This window comes from Cryptomeria japonica, unplaced genomic scaffold (genome assembly GCF_030272615.1).
Source record: "Cryptomeria japonica unplaced genomic scaffold, Sugi_1.0 HiC_scaffold_202, whole genome shotgun sequence".
Taxonomy (NCBI): Eukaryota; Viridiplantae; Streptophyta; class Pinopsida; order Cupressales; family Cupressaceae; genus Cryptomeria; species Cryptomeria japonica.
The window spans coordinates 120001-128910 of NW_026729024.1; the positions used below are offsets into that span (position 1 = coordinate 120001).

Sequence of the window (8910 nt, forward strand, 5' to 3'; positions counted from 1 at the left end):
GCATCAAAGGTGCGCACCTCGCTGCCCACCTTGGTGTGCTCTGAGGTGCGCACCCGGGAGCGCTACGAAGTGTGCTCCAAGGTGCGGCGTGCACGTTGTCGGAGCCCGGTTTGCCCCGGGTGCGCACCTCGCCTGCACCTTGGCCGGGGTGGGCACCTTGGCTGGGTTTGCCCAGGGTGCGCTCCGAAGCGGGGTTACTGGAGCGCCCCCTCTTTTTTTGTCAGAGCGTTTGGTGGGGTTTCTCGCATTGGCTCTTCCCAGGCCCGGTTGTTGGGTGCGCTCCCACCCTGGCGCGCGCGAAGTTGGAAGTTGGGTTAATTGCCCGGGCGCGCACCTTCGCCAGGGTGGGCACCTTGGTGCGCACACCTTGGCTGGGCTGCGCACCAGGGCGGGCTCAAGATGGCACCAGCATTCCCTTTTTCTCACTATCTTTCAAAACGGAAATTTTAAAATCTCGTTTTTTTTTTGCCTTTTATGGAAATTAGTGAAGGCATCGCATCAAAGGTGCGCACCTCGCTGCCCACCTTGGTGTGCTCCGAGGTGCCCACCACGGTGCGCAACGCCGGTGCGAACCCGGGAGCGCCCCGATGTGTGCTCCAAGGTGCGGCGTGCACGAAGTCGGACCCCGGTTTGCCCCGGGTGCGCACCTCGCGTGCACCTTGGTGCGCACACCTTGGCTGGGTTGCGCGGCCTGGTGGGCACCATGGTGCGCACCAAGGAGCGCTCCGAAGTGTGCTCCAAGGTGCGGCGTGCACGAAGTCGGAGCCCGGTTTGCCCCGGGTACGCACCTCGCGTGCACCTTCGCCGGGGTGGGCACCTCGGCTGGGTTGCGCGCCCTGGTGCGCACCAAGGAGCGCTCCGAAGTGTGCTCCAAGGTGCGGCGTGCACGAAGTCGGAGCCCGGTTTGCCCCGGGTGCGCACCTTCGCCGCGGTGCGCACCATGGCGTGCACGAAGTCGGAGCCCGGTTTGCCCCGGGTGCGCACCTCGCGTGCACCTTCGGCGGGGTTGCGCGCCCTGGTGGGCACCATGGTGCGCACCAAGGAGCGCTCCGAAGTGTGCTCCAAGGTGCGGCGTGCACGAAGTCGGAGCCCGGTTTGCCCCGGGTGCGCACCTCGCGTGCACCTTCGGCGGGGTTGCGCGCCCTGGTGGGCACCATGGTGCGCACCAAGGAGCGCTCCGAAGTGTGCTCCAAGGTGCGGCGTGCACGAAGTCGGAGCCCGGTTTGCCCCGGGTGCGCACCTCGCGTGCACCTTCGCCGCGGTGGGCACCATGGCGTGCACGAAGTCGGAGCCCGGTTTGCCCCGGGTGCGCACCTCGCGTGCACCTTCGCCGGGGTGGGCACCTCGGCTGGGTTGCGCGCCCTGGTGCGCACCAAGGAGCGCTCCGAAGTGTGCTCCAAGGTGCGGCGTGCACGAAGTCGGAGCCCGGTTTGCCCCGGGTGCGCACCTCGCGTGCACCTTCGCCAGGGTGGGCACCTCGGTGCGCACACCTTCTCAATGTTTTCTTGCCTTTTCTGGAAATTGGTGAAGGCAGCGCATCAAAGGTGCGCACCTCGGTGTGCTCCGAGGTGCGAACCCGAGAGCGCTCCGAGGTGCCCACGAAGTCGAAAGTCGGGTTAATTGCATTGTTTTCCCCGGGTGCGCTCCGAGGTGCGCAACATCGGCGCGCACCAAGGAGGGCTCCGAAGTGTGCTCCAAGGTGCGCACGATGGCGTGCACCTCTGGTGCGCACGATTCGGAGCTCGGTTTGACCGGGGTGCGCACACCTTGGCTGGGTTGCGCACCTTTTGTGCGCTCCAAGGTGCGCACGAAGTCGGAGCTCGGTTTGCCCCGGGTGCGCACCTTCGCCAGGGTGCGCACCTTGATGCGCACGCCTTGGCTGGGCTGCGCACCTTGGTGGGCGCCATGGTGCGCACCTTTCGTGCGCTCCAAGGTGCGCACGAAGTCGGAGCTCGGTTTGCCCCGGGTGCGCACCTTGGTGGGCGCCATGGTGCACTCCGAGGTGCCCAAGATTGGTGCGCACCAAGGAGCGCTCCGAAGTGCGCTCCAAGGTGCGCGCGAAGTCGAAAGTTGGGTTAATTGTCCGGTTTGCCTCGGGTGCGCACCTTGCGTGCACCTTCGCCAGGGTGGGCGCCTTGGTGCGCACACCTTGGCTGGGCTGCGCACACCTTGGCACCCGCGTTTCCTTCATTTTAAATTTTTTTTTTTTACAATCTCTCAAGTGGGAAATTCTATAATCTCAACTTTTTTTGCCTTTTCAGGAAACTTTTGAATGGAGCGCATCATTGGTGCGCTCCGAAGTGTGCTCCAAAGCTCTCTCCAGCTGCGTGCACCTGCCCCGGCCGCGCACCCGGCCCCGCCCAGCTTCGCTCACCTGTCCCGGGCGTCTGGTGCGGAACCTTAGAGTAAGAAACATCACCGTGCACCTTGGCCAACGTGCGCGACTCGACCGAGCGCGCACTGGCCGAGGTGCACACCGATTTCACCTGGGTGCGCGCGCAGCACCTCGGGCGCACCGGGGTGCGCGCACAACGCCCGGGTTGCACCGTGGCCTGTGTGCTCGGGGCGCCTCGGGTGCGCGCTCGGTGTCGCCCCCGCGCGCGCGGTAGTGCGGGCAGCGCACCCCGGCCCGGCCCGGCCCCGACGAGAACGCAAACGGGCAAAAGGTTTATTCAAATAGCATTGCGACGCCCGGCGAAAAACTAAAAAAGGGTGCAACACCGGGACTTCCCGGGAGGTCACCCATCCCAGTACTACTCCGGCCCAAGCGCGCTTAACTGCGGAGTTCTGATGGGATCCGGTGCACTAACGCTGGTATGATCGCACCCGTTATGAGCTTGTCGCAGTGTGTACTTAGCAAACCGCGACCCACGTGCGAATCCACCCCGGCCACCCACCCCCGTCGAGGTGCACACCCTCCCTCGCGAAGTGCGCCCCGTTCGCCAAGTGTGAGCCCTGCCCGGGTGCGCGCACCTTGCTAGGGCGTCGGGTGTGCACCCGGCCCGGCCTACGTGCGTGCACCTGGAGGGGGCGTCGTGTGCGTGCAGTGTCCCGTCTGCAACGCGGTGCCCACACACCACCTCGGGCGCAACGACCTGCGCTCACATGTGGGCCGAGTGCACCTTGGTGCATGTTCGGGGCGCCTCGGGTGCACGCTCGATCTTGCCCCGGTGCACCAAGGCGCTCGGTTTGCCCCGGGTGCGCACTTGGTGCAAGGTGGGCACCCAAAATAGGGATCAAGCACCAAAACACAAGTTTCGGGATGCAAAATGGGACCCAAGGACCACAAATGCGTTCCAAGACCCATGATGGGTCCACGAGAACAAAAATGTGTTCCGAGACTTAATAAACAAATATTGGGTTTTAGGAGAAGAAACATGCTCTGATGCCCAAAACGAGAATCGACCCCGAAAAGGCCACAGGCCAAAAGTGGGATGCGAGACAAAAAAAAATGGGACCCGAGGACCAAAATTGGGTTCCCAGGTCGAAGACAGGGCAACCGGACAAGAAACGACCTCTAAGGCTCGAAATGAGTCCCGACGACTAAAACTTGACAAGAAGCACCCATCAGGCACCCAACTCGACACCCATGGGATGCCGACCCACCCGGGCTTCCACCTAGCACACCTTGGCACCCACCCACCCTCGCACCCAACCTCGCACCCAACTTAGCACCTTTGAACCCACATTGGCACTCACCCTGACCCTGGCACCTTGGAACCCACATTGGCACTCACCTTGACCCTGGCACCCACCTTTGCACTCACCTTGGGACCCACCCTGGCTCCCACCTCGGCACCCACCCAGACACCCACCTTGGTTCCTTGGCACCCACCTTGGATCCTTGGCACCCACCCCGACACCCACCTTGGCACGCAACTTGGCTACTTGCCACCCACCTTGGCTCCTTGACGCCCACCCCGACAACCACCCCGTGACCTACCCTGGCTAGGGTTGGTGCACACCCACCCTGGTGCCCACCTTGGCACCCACCCTATGACCCACCTTGGCACGCACCTTAGTACCCACCCCGTTACCCACCCTAGGACCCACCCCGTGACCCACCTTGGCCAGGGTGGGTGCACCCACCCTGGTGCCCACCTTGGCACCCACCCATCCTAGCACCCAGCCTGTGACCGGGCTTGGAACCCAACCTTGCACCCGCACCCGTCTTGGCCAGTGTGGGTGCGCACCCATCCTGGCACCCACGTTGTGACACACCCTTTAACCCACGCACCCTAGCACCCACGTTGGCACCCACCTTGGAACCCAACCTAGCAACTTGGCACCCACCCCGTGACCCACCTTGGCATCCACCATAGCAGTCGCCGACTTGGCACCCACCTCGGCACCCACCTTGACACTTGTGGACCCACCTTGCCACTCACCCTAGCATCGACCCATCCTAGCACCCACCCTGGCACCTTTGCACCCTAGCACTCACCCATCCTAGCACCTAACCTGTGACCCACCTTGACACTCACCCTCGCACCCACCTTGGAACCCAACCTAGCACCCACCCACCCTGACACCAACCCTAGCACCTACCCACCCTTGCACCCACCCTGTGACCCATCTTGGCACCCACCCATCCTACCACTCAACCTATCACCCACCTTCTCACCCACCTTGGCATCCACCTTAGCACCCACCCACACTGGCACCTTGGCACCCACCTCGGGCAAGGTGGGTGCACACCCACCCTGGCACCCAATTTAGAACCCACCGAGCATGTTACCCACCTTGGCACCCACATTGCAGCCCACCCTAGTACCCACCCTATGACCCACATTGGCATCCACACCCTAGCACCCAGGCACCTCGACACCCGCCTTGACACCCACCCTAGCACTGAACCTGTGACCCACCTTGGAACTCACCCTAGAACCCACCCACCCTGTGAACCACCTTGGCATCCACCTTAGCACCCACCCACCTTGGCACCCACTCTAGCACTCACCCATCCTAACACCCAACTTGTTACCCACCTTGGCACCCGCCCTCGCGTCCACCTTGAAACCCACCCTAGCACCCACCCACGCAGGAGCCCACCTTGGCACCCAACCTAACACCCACGCATCCTGGCACCCAACTTGTGACCCACCTTGGAACCCACCCTAGTACCCACCTTTGAACCCACTATATCACCAACCCACCTTGGCACCCACCCTATGACCCTCTTTGGAATCCACCCTAGCACGCACCCACCCTGGCACCCACCATGGAGCGCACCCTAGCACCCACCCACCTCGGCACGCACCTCAACACCCACCTTGGTGTGCGCACTGCGCCAACCTCTCAAAGACCCTATGTGGTGCGCTCCAAAGTGTACACCTTTGGTGCGCTCCAAGGTGCGCACCTTTGGTGCACACCGAGGTGCACACCAAAGTGTGCACCGAGGTGAGCACCAAAGTGCACTCCAGGGTGCACACCAAGGCGTGCACCTTTGGTGCGGTCAATGCAAACGAATTCGGAAGTTGGGGTCGATGTCCTAATCGCTGCTGCAGACTACACGTATGAGAATCGGACAAATAGCTTTATATAGGGGAGGTGTTGCGTTTGATGGGTCGACTCCCCTGGTTGTGTGCACTGCACCAACTTCAAAGACCCTGTCTTGTTTAAGAAGTCAAAAGTTGGGGTGGATGTCCTAATCATTGCTGCAGTCTACGCATGTATGAGAATCAGACAAATAGCTTATATAGGGGAGGTGTTGCATTCGGTGGGTTGACTCCCCTGGTTGTGCGCACTGCGCCAACCTCAAAGACCCCGCATAGCAGAAGAAGTCGGAAGTCGGATTTTGGTGAGCACCAAGGCGTGCACCTTTGGTGCGGTCAACGCAGACGAATTCAGAAGTTGGGGTGGATGTCCTAATCGTTGTTGCAGGCTACACATGTATGAGAATCAGACAAATAGCTTATATAGGGGAGGTGTTGGGTTTGATGGGTCAACTCCCTTGGTTGTGCGCATTACGCCAACCTCAAAGACCTTGTTTTCGTTAAGAAGTCAAAAGTTGGGGTCAATGTCCTAATGGCTCCTGCAGGCTACACATGTATGAGAATCGGACAAATAGCTTATATAGGGGAGGTGTTGGGTTTGATGGGTCGACTCCCCTGGTTGTGCGCATTACGTCAACCTCAAAGACCTTGTTTTCGTTAAGAAGTCAAAAGTTGGGGTCGATGTCCTAATTGCTCCTGTAGACTACACATGTATGAGAATCAGACAAATAGCTTATATAGGGGAGGTGTTGGGTTTGATGGGTTGACTCCCCTAGTTGTTCGCATTACACCAACCTCAAAGACCTTGTTTTCGTTTAGAAGCCGAAAGTTGGGGTCGATGTCCTAATTGCTCCTGCAGGCTACGCATGTATGAGAATCAGACAAATAGCTTATATAGGGGAGGTGTTGGGTTTGATGGGTCGACTCCCCTGGTTGTGCGCATTGCGCCAACCTCAAAGACCCTGCATTGCGGATGAAGTCGAAAGTCAGAGTTTGGTGTGCTACAAGGTGTGGTCGAAGGTGCTCACCTAGGTGTGCACCTTTGGAGCACAGGAAAAGTGCCCTCCAAAAGTGCGCACCTTTGGAGTGCACAAAAGTGCCCTCCAAAAGTGCGCACCTTTGGAGCGCAGAAAAGTGCCCTCCAAAAAGTGCCCTCCAAAAGTGCGCACCTTTGGAGCGCAGAAAAGTGCCCTCCAAAAAGTGCCCTCCAAAAGTGCGCACCTTTGGAGCGCAGAAAAGTGCCCTCCAAAAAGTGCCCTCCAAAAGTGCGCACCTTTGGAGCGCAGAAAAGTGCCCTCCAAAAAGTGCCCTCCAAAAGTGCGCACCTTTGGAGCGCAGAAAAGTGCCCTCCAAAAAGTGCCCTCCAAAAGTGCGCACCTTTGGAGCGCAGAAAAGTGCCCTCCAAAAAGTGCCCTCCAAAAGTGCGCACCTTTGGAGCGCAGAAAAGTGCCCTCCAAAAAGTGCCCTCCAAAAGTGCGCACCTTTGGAGCGCAGAAAAGTGCCCTCCAAAAAGTGCCCTCCAAAAGTGCGCACCTTTGGAGCGCAGAAAAGTGCCCTCCAAAAAGTGCCCTCCAAAAGTGCGCACCTTTGGAGCGCAGAAAAGTGCCCTCCAAAAAGTGCCCTCCAAAAGTGCGCACCTTTGGAGCGCAGAAAAGTGCCCTCCAAAAGTGCGCACTTTTGGTGCGCACCAAGGCGCTGGTTCGGTCGTTGCAGGCGAGTTCGGAAGTTGGGGTCGATGTCCTGAGCGGAGGTGCAAACTACACAGGTGTCGGAATCGGACAAATAGCTTATATAGGGGAGGTGTATGCTTCGATGGGTCGACTCCCCAGGTTGAGCGCACCGCGCCAACCTCAAAGACCCTACGGTATGGATGAAGTCGGAAGTTGGGTCCGATGACCGATTCGATTAGTAGGTATGCTCATGAGGTCGGAATTTGGGTCCGATGACCTGCCATGTGCAGGAAGGCGAATGTTGACACTGTGCGTTGCAAGGTGCACACCAAGGCGCTGGTGCGGTCTTTTTAGTCGAGTTCGGAAGTTGGGGTCGATGTCCTGATCGGAGGTGCAAGCTACACAGGTGTGGGAATCGGACAAATAGCTTATATAGGGGAGGTGTATGCTTCGTTGGGTCGACTCCCCGGGTTGAGCGCACCGCGCCAACCTCAAAGACCCTACGGTATGGATGAAGTCGGAAGTTGGGTCCGATGACCGATTCGATATGTAGGCATACTCGCGAGGTCGGAATTTGGGTCCGATGACCTGCCACGTGCAGGAAGGCGAATGTTGGCACTGTGCGTTGCAAGGTGCGCACCAAGGCGCTGGTTCGGTCGTTGGAGGCGAGTTCGGAAGTTGGGGTCGATGTCTTGATCGGAGGTGCAAACTACACAGGTGTGGGAATCGGACAAATAGCTTATATAGGGGAGGTGTATGCTTCGTTGGGTCGACTCCCCGGGTTGAGCGCACCGCGCCAACCTCAAAGACCCTACGGTATGGATGAAGTCGGAAGTTGGGTCCGATGACCGATTCGATATGTAGGCATACTCGCGAGGTCGGAATTTGGGTCCGATGACCTGCCATGTGCAGGAAGGCGAATGTTGGGACTGTGCGTCGCAAGGTGCGCACCAAGGCGCTGGTGCCGTCGTTGCAGTCGAGTTCGGAAGTTGGGGTCGATGTCCTGGTCAGAGGTGCAAACTACACAGGTGTGGGAATCGGACAAATAGCTTATATAGGGGAGGTGTATGCTTCGATGGGTCGACTCCCTGGGTTGAGCGCACCGCGCCAACCTCAAAGACCCTACAGTATGGATGAAGTCGGAAGTTGGGTCCGATGACCGATTCGATACGTAGGCATATTGGCGAGGTCTGAATTTGTGTCCGATGACCTGCCATGCGCAGGAAGGCGGAATTTGGGTCCGATGACCGAGTTGATGGCGTGCCATGCGCAGAAAGGCGGAATTTGGGTCCGATGACCGAGTTGATGTTGATGGCCCGCCATGCACAGGAAGGCGGAATTTGGGTCCGATGACCGATTTGAAGGCGTGCCATACGCAAAAAGGCGGAGTTTGGGTCCGATGACCGAGTTGATATTGATGGCCCGCCATGCGCAGGAAGGCGGAATTTGGGTCCGATGACCTGACATACGCATGGAGTCCGACTCGGGGGCCGATGTTCGATTCGATGACTTGCATTGTGGGTAAAGTCGGAAGTTGTGGTCTTTGACCCGATTCGATGACCAGACTTCGGCTGCTTGAGAATCGGACAAATAACTTATATAGGGGAGGTAGTGTTCTCGAGCATCCTCCCCCCGTGCCCGTTTATGTCGATTGATGCTGGTGCTCGACTGGTTGGAGCGCTCGGATGCAAAAATCTTGCACCAGGATTTATCGATTGTGATGGACACGGCAAGTCTCCTGATTG

At 59.1% G+C, this 8910-nt stretch overlaps 1 non-coding gene across 1 annotated transcript; it reads right to left on the reverse strand.

Annotated features, from left to right (window-relative positions):
• Positions 1–2709: 2709 nt before the first annotated feature.
• On the reverse strand, positions 2710–2828 carry LOC131868301 (5S ribosomal RNA). The gene has a single exon (XR_009366767.1). It is a non-coding gene; the product is annotated as a 5S ribosomal RNA (ribosomal RNA).
• Positions 2829–8910: the final 6082 nt, after the last annotated feature.